The 13,343-nt window shown below is 37.7% G+C and overlaps 1 protein-coding gene across 7 annotated transcripts in view; it reads left to right on the forward strand.

Moving 5' to 3' along the window:
• Positions 1 to 13,343, forward strand: part of Magi2 (membrane associated guanylate kinase, WW and PDZ domain containing 2) — a 1,436,700-nt gene that overhangs the window by 779,471 nt on the left and 643,886 nt on the right. The gene's annotated exons all lie outside the window — the stretch shown is intronic.

Genomic DNA, 13,343 nt, shown 5'->3' on the forward strand with positions numbered 1-13,343 from the left:
ACTTGATAAGGACTGGTCTGTGAGATGAGAAATGTTACATACTCCAGCTTCATGTTTAGAGGACAGGAAAATGATATCAATAAAAGTAAAGAAATTATGAAAAATGATAGCCTTCAGTGGGAAGGGCTGCTTAGAGACTTAGTAGGCTTCCTAAGTGTCATAGACATTAGTGACAAGCTGTCTAAACAGCAGTTACAACAATGAGACTTGGAAAACACCTATGAATCACCAATATGGGTTATCAATATCTCCATAAATTGGGCATAGTGGTGCAGTCTATCTTTCAAGTACTCAAAAGGCTAAGATGAAAGAGTTGTGAGTTCAAGGCCAGCCTGGAAGACTGGCAAGACTGTGTCTCAAAACCAATTAATCAATTGTTTACCTATGTTTCCCACTCTGATAAAAATCATGAAAACTGGTGCACAAATAAAACATTCAAGTATGTAAAAAATGGTCGGTATCAAATCACACATCGTGGTTATTATTGCTTTTAAGATAAACAACTGCAGTGATTAAGACTGAGAAATATGGTCACTCTTATGAAGGCCAAAGGAAAAGAGAAGCCAGAACATAAGAAGCCAGCAGCCAGGTGAGATTGGCAGACTGTTGGTTCCTTTCAGAGTGTTGGTTAAGCTTCACTGAGTTGTGAGGACAGACCTTTGGAGAATAGAAATAGATAATATTTAAATAATATATTTCCATGAAGTTTTAATATATAATTATGGTGAGAAATGGAAACAATGGCATTGCAATAAATATAGTTAATGTGGAGAGTATGTCTTAACCAGGCCAATGTCTCAGCCCAATGCACATCTAGAAATGGAGTCCACCCATTGTACTGAAATAGGATTAGGAAATATCACCAACATTGTCCTTTCTGTACAGTATCTCTCCACAAACCTCAAATACTTCCACTTTTTTTTGTTTACCATGCTTGCTTTCTTTTGAACCTATATTTTGAGTGTGTTATTTAATATTTAATTTTGAAGGCCCATTTCCCCTGCATTTTCCTTTGAAAAAAATTATTCAAATTGAGTTAGTATTTTCATGAGATTATGAGTTTAAATGAGTTCAGGACTAATGCCCATTTTGTAAAAATGGTGTTGTTTTAATATTAACATTAGCATATTGAAGAGGTATAATTTGAATGAATAGAAAGAGGGGGCTGGTTGTTGAATATATATAACCATTTAGTTAACTTTTTTAATAAACATTTTATTTGAGAAAATACTAGATTCAAATTTAGTTATGAAATAATACAGAGATTCTGTTTATCTTTATCCAGTTCCTCATAAAAATACTGATATTTGCACAGTTTGTACCTTGATCACAAGGATGCCCATGCTGTCCTTTCATAGCCACTGAATGTCCTTCTCACCTACATCCCCTACCTGACTCCTGGCAACAGGCAAGCTATTGATATTTTCACAGCTATGTTGTTATGAGGATTCTGTACTACAGATGAAAACTTACAATATGCAGCCTTTAGGAACTAGACTTTTTTCATTTAGTTTAACCATACGGGGTTCATTTGGGTATTCCCTGCCTGATACCTCAATGTTTTTCATTTCTAATTTGTATTTCATGGTAAACACATACTGTAGTTTGTTTAACCATTAACTGGTGAAGGATAGATATGTGTGTTATCTGTAGCATGAGCCTATGAAACACTGCTTGCTACATTCATATAAAGACTTTTATGTAGTCATAATGTCATTTCTCCGGGATAGATGCTAGGAGTATTATTGTTAGGTTGTGTGGTAGATGTATGCACACATACACATATGTGTGTATGCATAGTGACTAAACTATTATAAATCTCACCACAAATGTGTGAGGAATCCAGCTCCTACCTTTGTTATCTCTAATTTTGCTTTTTACTTTAGCTGTTTTAATGGTGGTATAAAGATATATCACTGCAGTGTTAATTGCATTTCTATAAAAGCAGTGATGGTGAACATAATTTTATATTCCTATTGAATATCTTAATATCTTTTATAATAAAATGTTTTTCTCTGAAATTTACCCCCTTTAATAATTAAATAACTGAAAAATAGTTGAATTTTGAGTTTTTTTCTATTTCAGATATTAGTTCCCTGTCAGATGTATGGTGTGGAAACACACTTCTTCTGCTGTGTACTCTGTGGTCCCCTTCTGTAGGTCTGGCTGCTCACCTGCCTTCTAGCCCCACTCTTGTGCTGTTTAGTCCAAGAACTTGTTGCAGAGCTCATGCTCACTGAGAGTTTCTTTTGTTTTCCCCTAAGGCACTGTCCACTTTTCTTTAAGTCTTAATGTTTGTAAAATGTGTGAAATGTAGGTTGTATTTATTTGTCTTCATTTTTGTTCATTGATGTCCAGTTTTTAGGGCAACATTGTTGAAAACCTCCTTTTCTTCCTCTTAATTGCATGTACACAGGCATCATAGTCCATTGGACATGAGTCTGTGGATCTGCCCCTGTTCTCTAATCACACAGTTGAAATCCTGGCTTTAAAATGTCTGGAAAATGTCTCCATGCCCAGACAATTTTCCTGAGAATTCCATCTAGTTTACAAAGAACAACTCATACTGGATCTATCAAACCTCTTCTAGAAAGCAGAGTGAGCACTTCTCAGTTGATGTTATTGCTATTGTTTGTTCTACGTATTTTTAGAGAAGGCCTGAGATTACAGCAAGATTAAGAAAGGGGTGAGACATGTCCTGGCTCCGCTTTGCCTGCACTGTAATGTATCATTTAGAGTGAGCCATTGTGCTGTCCATAGTGTCATATCACTTTGGCTTCACTTCTATAGTTTATGTTGATATTCATTCCTGATATTCATCCTACAAGTTTAAACAAATGATGTGCAGCTTCATTATATTATCATATGTACAAGCTTCACTCCTCTGGAAATCATTCCTGCCTTTAGTTCTATTTCCCACCATCCCCCAAACTCCAGTAGCCACTAAAACTTCTCTAGTTTTGGCCTTTTTAGAACATCATATGACTAAAGTCATATAACACACAGTCTTTTCCACATCTGCCACTTACTACTATGTACATAAGCTTCTTGCATGGTGTTTCTTTGTTCAAGTGCTCATTTCACTTGTAGCAGTGACTAATTTTCCATCATGGCTATACATGCTTGTCCATTCACCTAAAGGAACTCTTTGTTATTGCTAAGGTTTTTTTATTATTATATTTGTGTTTTAATTTTACACATCAGCCATGGGTTCCCCTGTCCTCCCCCCTCCCATCCCACCCCCACCTTTCCCCCATCCCCTCCCCTCTATTCCCATCTCCTCCAGGGCCAAGACTCCCCTGGGGAGTCATTTAAACCTGGTGGATTCAGTACAGGCAGGTCCAGTCCCCTTCTTCCAAGCTGAGCAAAGTGTCCCTGTGTAAGCCCAAGGTTCCAAACAGCCAGCTCATGCACTAAGAACAGGTCCTGGTCCCACACAATGATACATCCTCTATAGACTGCTGACAGTGGTTGAGAGAAAGCCTGATCTGACCTAGTCTGGTGATCAGATGGCCAAACACCAGTCAAGCTGGAACTCTCATCCAATAACTGATGGAAGTGGATGCAGAGATCCTCGGCCAGGCCCCAGGTGGAGCTCCAGGTGTCCAATTGTCCAGAAAGAGGAGGGACTGTAAGATCGTGAATTGTTGAGCCCAAGATTGGAAAAAGCACAGGGACAAATACCCAAATGAATGGAAGCACATGAATTATGAACCAAAGTCTGTAGATCCCCTAGCTGGATCAGGCCCTCTGGATAAGTGAGACAATTGAATAGCTTGAATTGTTATTTCTAAGTTTTAACAGTTGTCAACACAGATACTATAAATACTCATGTGCAAGTTTTGTGTGACCACATATTATCATCTCCTTTGAGTATATTTAAAGAAATGTAGTCAAGATACAGTCCAGTATGCTTGGTTTTAAAAGGATTTGCCAAAACTTCGAGAGTGGTCATAGAATTTTGCTCTCCACCTGCAGTGAATAAACATTTCTACTTCTCTAAACCCTTATTGAACTTGGATGTTATTGATAATATAGCCAGTTGGTAATGTGTGCTGGCACCCAATTCTTCTAAATTGTAGTCCTTGATGACATATTTGTATCTTTTTCTATCATCTGTATACATGTCTTCATTAGTGAGGTGTCTTAGTTAGGGTTTACTATTCCTGTGAAGAGACACCATGATCATGGCAACTCTTACAACTGAAACATTTAATTTCGATGGCTCACTTATAGTTCAGAGGTTCAGTCCATCATGGGAGGACTTGGTGGCATGTAGGCAGGCATGGTGCTGGAGTTATAGCTGAGGGTCCTACATCTTGCAGGCAAAGGAAGTCGACTGAAACTGGGTGGTATCTTGAGTATTTGAAACCTTAGAGCCTACCCCCACAGTGACACACTTCCTTTGACAAACACACACCTCCTAATAGTACCACCCTCTATGAGATTATGGGATTATGGGGGTCAGTTACATTCAAACTACAACATGTTAATCTGTTTAAGTCTTTGGCCTAGTTTTTAATTGGACTGCTTATTTTATTCTTTTAAGAATTCTCTTTGTCTTTAATAAATAAAAAGTTTTAATAATGACTACATACAAGAATCAGTTTTATAACTTATGGTTTCTTTCTATCCTTAGGCTGTGATTAAGGCTAAATATAAAATCTTATTAGACATTTATATAACTCATATATAGTTGTACATGAAGATAAGAATATTAGTCATATTTTACAGTACTTAAATAGGTTATATTACATTATACTAGAGCACATAATTGATTTTATTTCATTTTACAGATAATAATGAAGTTGAAATTTGAGTGACTGTTAAGTATTTTTCCTTTGAATATTCAACATTCAAATCTATGCATCCATCCAGAGTCACTTGATCTTGGATGATTTTATTTACTTTTTCTGTTTATTTATTTATGTGTTTGTTTGTTTATTGTCTTAGTTACTTTTCTATTGCTATGACAAGACACAATGACCAAGCTAACTTACAGAAACAAAAAGAGTTTATTTGGGGCTTACAGTTTGAGAGGGTGAGTCCGAGACCATCAAGGTGGGGAACGTGGCAGCAGGCAAACAGGCATGGTGCTGGGGCAGTAGTTGAGAGCCTATATCTTGGCCTACAAGCACACAGCAGAGATTGTATTAATTGGGAGTGGCATGGACTGTAACATACCTCTTCCAACAAGGCCACACCCCCTAATCCTTCCCAAAATGTTCCACAAACTAGATACCTAGTATTCAAATCTATGAACCCATGGGACCATCCTCATTCAGAGCACAACATTTATTCATTTACTTAACATTCTGCATCCTTTTAGTGTTGCCCATATGTGCATGCCCACTGGGTCATGGATGATATAACAAGGCTACCCTCCTAAAGAAAAGCATCTCTCCTTCCCCCAGAAACCTTCAACTGTCAGTAGTTACTCAGCTAAGTATGGGGCCTCAAGAGACCCTCCTCTATCCACACTGGGATTTTTAACTGACTTGATGTTCATCAGTCACTGTGAGTTCATGGGTGCAACAGCCAAGTGTTGTCCAGGAGACACTCCTCCCATCCACCTGCTTGCATTTTCCCCCCATATTCTTTTTATTTCATCTTAATAATGACTGAGCATTAGCAGTTGCTTATTAAGATATTAAGAAATTTCATTGTATGTTAGATAACCCTCCTTTATAATATGTGTGTATCTTTAAAAGATTTATCTCTCTGTCTAGGACTTTAATATTTATCTTCTTTACAATATCTTTTGCAGAACAGGGATTTAAATTCCCTCCTGGCTTTTTGAAATGTATTTGACAAAATTGTAAATAATTAAAATGTAAAATGTGGCAATTTATTATATATATATATATATATATATATATATATATATATATATATATATTTAAAAATAGGCACTCTGAACTATCTATGGACATGCAGCCATGGCCTCATTATGATGTTTTAGTCAATGACTGACTATATACATGATGGTGTTCCCACATTGCCTAGTGGTTCAGTCACCTTAATTTGCATAAATCTACTCAGTGATGTTCACTCAGTGACATAATTGCTTAACAATACCTTTCTCAGAACATATCTTCATCACTAACTAATACATGACTTTCCATAACAAAATGATTATAATTAATCAAATTAACATATCTATCTCCCATAACTATCTCTTTTTCAGACACTCATTGTCAGTATATTTTCAGTATACTAATACAGAGTCATGATGCTATAGCTCTCTGGACTTTGCAATCCTACATAATTGTGACTTTTTTTTTTTGTACCACACATCCAGATCTCCCACTGCCCTCTCCTGTACCACTGTTCTTCTCTCTGCTTTTATATATTGAACATTTTAAAATTTTGCATGTAAGTGACATTAGTAAGTATGTGTTCCCTGTGTCTGTTTATTGTACTTAGTTAGCATCATCGTTTCCCAAATTCATGCATGTTGGCAGGTCAGATCTCCCACTCTTTCAATCTGTGTGATGTGAATTTCTACCCTAAGTATTATTAAGTCAAGAAAAGAAATTTAATGTATTACAGGTTCAAAAGCTATAAAACTATCTGTGTTGGCAAATGACACATTTGTCTATGTAGAAAACCACAGGGAATCTAACAGATTCTTTTTAAAGGTCTTCTTGAATAAGATTGTTATTTCAGCAAAGATAACAGATAATATTATTAAACCCAATGTTGCAAGTATAAGAGCCTTTGTCTGTTTCTGATTGTTGAGGGAGAGACAGCACTATTTGATTTTGGCTGACGCCTCCTGGTATGGAGTTTAACATGGAGGTCTATAACAACTTCCCAACACTGCTTCCTCTTTGAACTCACATCAGTACCTGGGGCTACCATCTCTTTGGAATGTATATGTAGAAATAGGGGCAGGATTACTGCTCCTTGCCTTCTGAGTGATGCCATCCTTCACAATGGAAGGTATATATCTTAGCTACTTTGGAATCAATAATTATCCTTAGAACTCCTATCTGATTTGGGCCTTCTGTTTTTTAGACAAATCTGGGCACTGGCTAAGATTTGAGAAGTAAGGAACTGATGTTCCTTCTCTTCAAACAGGGCTTCTCTCCCTGCAAGTAAATCACACTGGAGGTCACCAGGTCCACCTGCAGCCTCAGCTTGGACAGGAGTACCTTCCAGGCTTGATGATGGGCTTTCTGTCCATATTGGGATTTGGTAATATGATATGTTGTGGCCTTTGTGCTTGAAAGTCCTTCTATGGGTGTGTCTCATCATGGAGTTATTAACCACTTTCAGTAAGGACTGTGTAGATGATAAATGCAAAGGGTCTTAAGTCAAAATCTGCGCCCTCATTGTGATGTGACTTGGAGTACATGTGTACATTTATCTATAATTAATTATAAAGCAGAGAAGCAGCAATGTACAACAGGTGCTCTGTGAGCTTGCTAACTAGAGCCACAGCTGTGAGGTTGAAGGAGAGGAGACTCCCAAACAGATTTCAGCTATGTCACTGAAGGTACCTTTAAATGAGAGTGTATAGTTATCAAACCTCTCAAAGCCTTATTTTACTAATTTATCTCTTGACTCTCAAAAAAAAAGTGCAGTGTTGCTAAGATCTGTCTGATAAGCAATACAAAGTACAGCTTGTAGGATCAGGCTTAGTCAACTGTCAGATTAGAAGGCACTGGTACTATCTGTCTAATTAACAGTATTTATATAGTGTTTACTTCGTACCAGATATTACTTTAGGCAATTTGTGAGCATCATTGGAATTAATAGTCAAAACATTGTGAGGAAAGTAGTTTCACAAAGACTGTAACAAGCACATGAAGTTTAAATTGTTCTAACATCAGCCACCTATAAACAAAAGCCAAGTTTTCTACCCAGTCTGGCATAAGAATTCATGTTCTTCACCTCCATTCTGACGTGCAAAATCCCTTCTATTAACCTAATACTACATACAGATTTGGAAAAATGAACTTTCTGATTAGCCAATTCTAGCTTTGGCCTCTATTGCTAAAATACTATTGTCTTCCCAGCTAAATGTTTTCTGTATTTTAAGGAAGTCATGTCGGGAGCAGCACTGACCATTAACTACTTTCATTCATCTTGTAACTATGTTTTAGGCATGTCACTATAAGGAGCATTAAGGGAAAGAAAAAGGAACATTCAACCTCAAGGTGCTGAAAGTATGACCCCAATGGGCAGGAGTAGAGGGAAGAGCCAAAAAAGCTAGATTTGCAGCCTGCATTCTTGAAGAGACTTTGGTGGCAAGTGTTCCTCCTACTGTTCACTGAACATCAAATCCAAGGCCAACGAAGTTGTTGGCTATTACTTTGTTGCAACAGACCTAAGCAAAGAAATTGTTGAGACTGGAGGTCTGTAAGGGAATTTTAAAAGTTCTGTGTCTTGAAAGCCAACTTGTAGTCTCTGTTTCCTGTTTCTCCCACTGTTGAGGGATCAGAAATCCCATTTCTTAGTTGAATGACTGGCTCATAAAACAGGGTGCAGAGTTGTTTTTTGAAATAGAAAGGTTTTTCCCCTTAATTGAGACAGTTTTACCACATGGGTCTGGGTGGCCTGGACCTTGCTAAGTAGACTAGGCTGTCTTAGAACTCAAGAGATCTTCTCTCCTCTGCTTCCTTCATGCTTGGATTAAAGGCCCCCACAACACCTGGCAAATAAGATTTCATAACAACAGCTCAAAGTTGAGTTAAGATCTGTGGTCACTATGAAATCTAAGGTAGTGTCTCTAAGTGTTTTTTATATAAAGTTTATCCACAAACCACCTGCAAACCAAATATGGTTATACAGGTAAGTTATTCTGTGGTGGTTTATGTCTGCCGCAGCCTTAGCATATGTCTTTCTTTTCTTCCTTAAAACTTGCAGGTACTGAGCTCTTTGTGTTTTCCTCTTCTTTCATATCTCAGAGTGAGCAGGGGTTACCAGAAAGCTTACACATGTTTCATAGGTTACTCTGTACAATAGTACCTTCAATATGCAAAATATGTTTGACCTTGAAAGTACAGTATCAGTGAATTTCACTGAATAGCAGCATTGTCTTGAATGGAGTATATCAGGATTACTCAGGACCTAGGGTCATCATTTTATCCTAACCACTTACACTAAGTGTCAGTATCAAATAAACACAATCCACCTGTTTTTACACTAGTGCTACCCAACTCTTCAATTTCTATAGTTATTGAAAGAACAACATTTTTGAGAGTTATTTTTCATGGATGGATTGCCAGTAAAATCTTTGTGTGTTTCTTACTTCATAAAAATAAACAGTGAAAACAACCTAAAAATGGAGATGGTATTAAACAGAAAGACAAAACATCGCACATAGAGGTAGCTTCTGTGGTGGGCTAGCTGAAACAAAGGGGTAATGGCTAATCCATAGGGACAACTGTAGATGCTGAATCAACTTTGCAGAAAAAAAAAAATGTTTCTTTTGCCTCTATTATCCAGGTAAACCAAATGTAAAGGCAGAGCATTGATAAAGCTTGCATGTGTACCTGCTGCCTTTCATGTTCTGTAGGTTCTAGCCAGGACTATCTGAAAGCCACTTAAGGAGTTTAAGAAGGAAGCTCTGCCTTCTCACTCACCCTAACAGTGGCAATACTATGGCTGGATCAAAACTACTTCAAAGCTTCATAGAGGAGTGGCTTCCAGGACACAGAGTGATTGATTTGAAATAACACGATGAGAAAGATCCCACTAAAAGTCTTAGAGATGACAGAGTGGTTTTGAAGCTCTGTGAATTATGATGAAGTCCCCTGTCAAGGATGGCTAAGAGCCTGCACATGGGAACTCAGTGTGTCAGGAATACATCTTTCAATTGTTTGTTGAGTAGCTGTTTGGCAACAGGACATGACACCATTTGTTTATATACAAAGAAACAAGGTGATTATTGTGTGTGTGCTGTGCTTGTTAGCAGACATCATCATGTCACTTCAAGCAGAATATTACTGAGGGCTGAGTGGGATTTAATTTTATTTCAATATACCTAGATTGGCTATATCTCTTCATTGTGTTTGAAGTGATTAATAGCCAGCAGCAGGGCTCTGTGTAAGGATGGCGGTGACAACTGCTGAATATCATTATTGACTTGGGATGACAACAGTATGGTCTCATTGCTGCTGTTGCCAGTAAAATAGATTTCCCAGACAGAACAATTCTCTCCCTGTCTATACATTCCCATGTAACTATTTCATTCATGTCTCCTTATTCTTTTCTTATGGACTTGAGAGATTTCCACATTAGAACTTCTGGTCCAAAAACCTACCTTGCCAGTCCTTTTATGTTTACTTTGCCCAGTCTTGTAATTATCAAACAAGGGATATTTGCCTTTTAAGAAAAAATACAATTCTCACATGAGACTGAATTCTACTTTCCTACCTAGCCTAATTCATAATCATAGACTCCTTTCTTCTCCTTTCTGGGACTAAGAGTTCAGACAATAGCAACAGGATTTTTTTTAATTGCTGGGTGAAGACATTAAGTCTATAAATATAATGAGTTATTTAATACAGATGCACTATCCCAATCATCTCTAATACAAGAGTATAAGAAGTTGCAGTTGTTGGCCAAAACCCAAGTTCTAAAGCAGCAAAGATAGAGTCATAAAATAGGGAAAGTAAGGAAACAGCACAGTGTACATGCCCGAGTCACCCATTACAGGCCAGGCTGAAGTCTAGTTGCTCAACATGTGGTCCAACTGCAGCATCTCCTAAGAGCTTGTTATACATCCATTACAGCAGATCATGCTGAGGCCTAATTACAGGAAAGTCCATCTTAATATTATCCTCAGGAATTTCTATGCACTTCAGAATGTGAGAAGATAGTTGGGCCTCACAGAGTAGACTGTAATCCCAGTTAACAGCAGGCTGTCAGGAAAATTTCAAATCCACAGACTACTCAGGTTACAAAGAGTTACAAAGTCAGGATGGTCCACTTTGCAAGACACTGACTGGGAAAGTAGAAGGGGCTCAGGATGTAACTCAGTGGTAGAGTCCTTGCTTAGCATGCTCATGGTGTTGCTTACTCTCCAGTATTGCATGTCCATGAGCATTTGCATTAAAAACTTTTAATTTCCTTTCCTGATTTAATTCTCACAGCACCTTTATATGGCTGACTTTGTTACTCACTTTCATAAGTGATGGCTCTTAGTATTGGGTAGACTATTTACTCCATCCCAGAGGCCAATCCTTTTTCTGTGTACTGATGTCCCCACATGTATAATATTATGCATAACGACAGTGGTAACAGCCTAAAACACTGGGCTCAGTTAACCTCGGGATGATTTCACAGCTTGGTGGCTACCCAATGCTGCAAAAGAAAGTTTTATCTATTACTCATATAGCCAGCTGTAGCCAGAAAGAAAAAGGTGTCATTATTTTTAGTCACACATCTATTTTGAACCAAGTGCTATTAACTTCTTTAATTTGAAACCCAAAATATTCACATGATTTGAATGTTAACAACCTTAGAGAAATCCAGCCTCAGTGCAGAAATTCTGCCATGGTGGTAAATGTTCCAAAAGTGTCACTGAATCCAAAACCAAGTCCAATAGTGGAAGTGAAAAAGGATTTAACACAAATAGCAATTTGGAATTAGTTTATAGTCTCTTAAGATAAACATACTCATTTTCATGTTTAATTTATTAATTTAAAATTTTTTATAAAAGCACAGATTTCTTAAATGTAGCTTATTTTTATGCTTAGAACTCATGCACCTTAAACAAAATGACCAAGCATGAAATATAAAGTTTAATGTTTCCTTCAACAAACCATCGGGTATTATAAAACAGGTGCCACTACCCCACAGACACGAACTTTAACAAGGCACTTAAAACCAGCCCTTGGCAACCTGGACAAATGCGCTACTTGAAGGAAATTAATCACCATGGTGGCCCAGTGTGTCAGTTTTTGCCCAGGGAAGTCAAGATGACTGAATGTGTGCTTGCAGAACTCTTGGTGCCATAAGCCTGCTCACCCAGAAAGGAGATTATTGTGTACCGGCAGTGCAGCAGCTTTTCACGGGAAGACAGAAATGACGTGAATGTCCTCACAGAGAAGACAAATATAAGGATTCCATTCCCCAAAGTCACTTTATCAACCTGCTAAAATTTTGGAATAGATGAAAACTAATTAGAAGCTGACTGGAGAGCTCATTTTTTCTTGAGAAGAGGAACGGGAGGGGAAAATATAGGGGGATAGAGGTAGAGTGATAACACAAAAGATTTTGAAAACAGCCATGCAAAAGCCTGTTATTTTATAAACTTATTAATATATCATTTAAAGCATCTGAATGGTAGTAATCTCCATGGGGAGTTGAGAATAATGCTCCTCGAAGATGCTGTAAGTTATTAAACAAAAGTCCCTGTGTCACACTTGTTTGCTGTCAGAAGGGTCTCTGAGATCATTAATATATGGCAGGTCTTTGTGGTTGCTCTTTTCTTCCCATCAGAACTTAGTGCTAAGATCTTTTAGCTGAGCAGTTATCAACCCGTGGGTCATGACCCTTTGGAAGTCAAATAACCCTTCCAAAGGGGTTTTCTAAGGTCATTGAAAAACACAGATATTTATGTTATGATTCATAACACCAAAATTACAGTTATGAAGTAGTAGCAAAAATAATTTTATGCTTGGGAGTCACCACAATACAAGGAACTGCATCAAAGTGTCACAGCATTAGGAAGGTTGAAAACTGCTGCTTTAGCTAAATCTGGTATTGACCTAGAAGCATTCTCCATGTTGGCTAGTTTTCAAAGTGCAGTTAGGTGTTATACAGTTGTTAAGAGACAAAAAATCATCAGTAGTCTTATTCAGCCATGAAACTTGCCAACTATAATAATAACCAGCCTGGCTAGGTAGACACAATGATGCAAATGGAATGAATGTGGCAGGGATAACCAATGATCTTCTGATTGATTATAAGGCCGTCTACATACCAGGTAATTCATGGCTGGCACTGTAAATTGGCCAAGAATTCATAACTGAGAATATCTTAATATGTCCTAAGAGAGAACCTACTATTATTTTTCTAAATGTGCCCGTCAACCTGCATTCTAAACACCTGTATTTGTACTCATAGACTAGTGCAGCTCGCAGACTTCATCATTGAAGCTTCTCTTTGCAGTGAATGGCAGTAAAATAGAGACTCAAAATTAGTCAAAAGATCAAAGTGTAAAGAATTAGTGGCTATGGAGAGCTCATCCCTAGATACCATGTCTACATCACACACACACACACACACACACACACACACACACACACACACACACACGCCAAAGCTCATGGAACATCATGGAAGTGTTTGAAATAAGAGCCAAAGATTGAAGAGGACTGCTAGGA

The sequence above is a fragment of the Onychomys torridus genome, chromosome 3, assembly GCF_903995425.1.
Source record: "Onychomys torridus chromosome 3, mOncTor1.1, whole genome shotgun sequence".
NCBI classification, from domain to species: Eukaryota; Metazoa; Chordata; class Mammalia; order Rodentia; family Cricetidae; genus Onychomys; species Onychomys torridus.